This window comes from Psammomys obesus, unplaced genomic scaffold, assembly GCF_907164565.1.
Source record: "Psammomys obesus unplaced genomic scaffold, mPsaObe1.curated_primary_1811, whole genome shotgun sequence".
In the NCBI taxonomy this organism is placed as follows: Eukaryota; Metazoa; Chordata; class Mammalia; order Rodentia; family Muridae; genus Psammomys; species Psammomys obesus.
The window spans coordinates 7,121,891-7,124,186 of NW_026586662.1; the positions used below are offsets into that span (position 1 = coordinate 7,121,891).

At 40.4% G+C, this 2,296-nt stretch overlaps 1 pseudogene; it reads right to left on the minus strand.

Annotated features, from left to right (window-relative positions):
* Window positions 1–223: 223 nt before the first annotated feature.
* Window positions 224–1,002, minus strand: LOC129672866 (40S ribosomal protein S6-like; annotated as a pseudogene).
* Window positions 1,003–2,296: the final 1,294 nt, after the last annotated feature.

Below are 2,296 nucleotides of genomic sequence, written 5' to 3' on the forward strand. Positions count from 1 at the left end.
TATGAATTTATGGAAACAACTCTCCAACAATACACCCTCCTTAAATAAATTACTCTATACCCATATACAGCCTTTTAATAGCCATAGCCAAAAAATAATTAATGGCATGAAAATCATATACAGTACAATCAAGAATTTATAAGTATATGATTTCAACATATTACATTTGAGTGACAAATTATTTTCAAGGTATGATCATTTGTTACTCTTAAAAGAATTACTTTTAACTAAACTCTGACTTAGAAGTAGAAGCTGTCAACGGGGACAGCGTAGGTCTCGTGGCAATCCATTCTTGACACTTTCTTTGGCTTCCTTCATTCTCTTGGCCAAAAGTTTTGGGTATTCTACAGCCTCCTCGTTTCCTTACTATGTTGTTTCTCCAGAGTAATAAATACATCAGTGTTTGTACTACAGGACACGTGGAGTGACAAGATGCTGAATCTTGTGTGTTTTTGTCCTGGGCTTCTTACCTTCTTTGTTTAAGGCTTTCTGACAACATATTGGCAGACATCATCTTCTTCAGAGAGATTAAGGAGATTTTGGACTCTACTAGTCTTTTAAGTCCCAGCCGATGAGACATAGTAGTGTCTGTCAGTCCAGGAATATCCTTCTCTCTTTCTCTCTTCTCTCTCTCTCTCTCTCTCTCTCTCTCTCTCAACAATAACCAAGTTGACAACACTCAGATTGGCATCCACAATGTATCCATGAACAGACTTGTGCTTCCTCTCTCTAGTTCTCCTTGGTCTATCTATAACAAGAATGCCCCTTACTCAACAGTAGGCCCACTCTGCTGTGGGCCAAAACACCTTGCTTTCTGGGAAAGCCTTGTTTGTCATTCCCACCACTGATCTGGACCACATAACCCTTCCACTCTTTATCCAGGGCATCAGCAGCTACTTCTGTGACCATGTGCGTCTCATAGAACATACGAAGCTAGCTCTCATTGTCTACTTCAGTAAGTTTCTGACAGTTGATGGCAGGAAAGGAGATATTCAGCTTCATCTTGACAAAGCCGATCACCTAGGAGGTGCTATATGAAAGAGCAAGTGACAAAAATTCACATATTTACCTCAGATAATTCTCTTTCAACTCCTGTATGGCAGAGATGAGGAAGCAACATGCCCGCTTCTAGCTAGACTAACCCTCTGAGATCTGGACTACTCTTTTAGTCTCTCTCTTCACAATGAGCCTCTGCACCCTTGTTCTTAATATTTCAATGCCAGGAACACTGGGTATATTTTCACTCAGCCAGATTCTGTGCGGTACTTCAGAATACTTCAGAACTAAGCTCCTAAAACTTTTTTTTTTTTTTTATTCATCCAAAAAGTCAAGGTCAGTCACCAACCAAGGCCCCTTCTATTTTCTGTGTCTTGTGCAGACATTCTTTTCACCTTTCTACTGACAGATTTCTGGCTGTCTCCTGTAGACATTGTTCCCTGAAATTCGCTCAAGTGGAAATGAAGTTGTTTCTTTTATCTCTTTGTACCTCTCAGCTTGGAAATGGCCCGAGTATCCTTTTTGTCCCTCACTGTCATTCACACCCCACTTGCCCTTCGCCTAAACATTTATTGTTCTCCTAAACACGTGCTTTTCAAGTGCATAGCCCACTCTCAGTACTAGGTGGAAGTTTCTTTCAAGTCTTTGCAGCATGTTACGCATGAATTCCTTGATTTTGTTTTGTGTCACATTTTAATCTTCTTGTGCATTTGTCCTTTGCCATCTCTTGCTTCCTAGACTTCGTCCACAATTCTGCTCGTATCCTGTTCTTCCATATGAGCCAGATTATTTAATAGACATATGCGACTTTTATATTGTAAGAAAGTAAAGGAATTTTTTTTTCAGTATTAGAAATAAAACCCAGAGCCTCATGTACTCTAGAAAGGTACTTTACCATTGAGATATACTCAGAACAAGGAACACATTTTGATAAATGGCAGTTTGAAAAGAAATTTAGCATTATATGTACTTGTTATGTAAAAGAGTACACCTATTTTTTTAATTTTTTATTAATTACACTTTATTCATTTTGTATCCCCCCATAAGCCCCTCCCTCCTCCCCTCCCGATCCCACCCTCCCTCCCCTTTCTGCATGCATGCCACTCCCCAAGTCCACTGATAGGGGAGGTTCTCCTCTCCTTTCTGATCTTAGTCTATCAGTTCTCATCAAAAGTGGCTGCATTGTCCTCTACTGGGGCCTGATAAGACTGCTCCCCCCTCAGGGGGAAGTGATCAACGAGCAGGCCAATCAGATTATGTCAGAGGCAGTCCCTCTTCCCATTACTATGTAACCCACTTT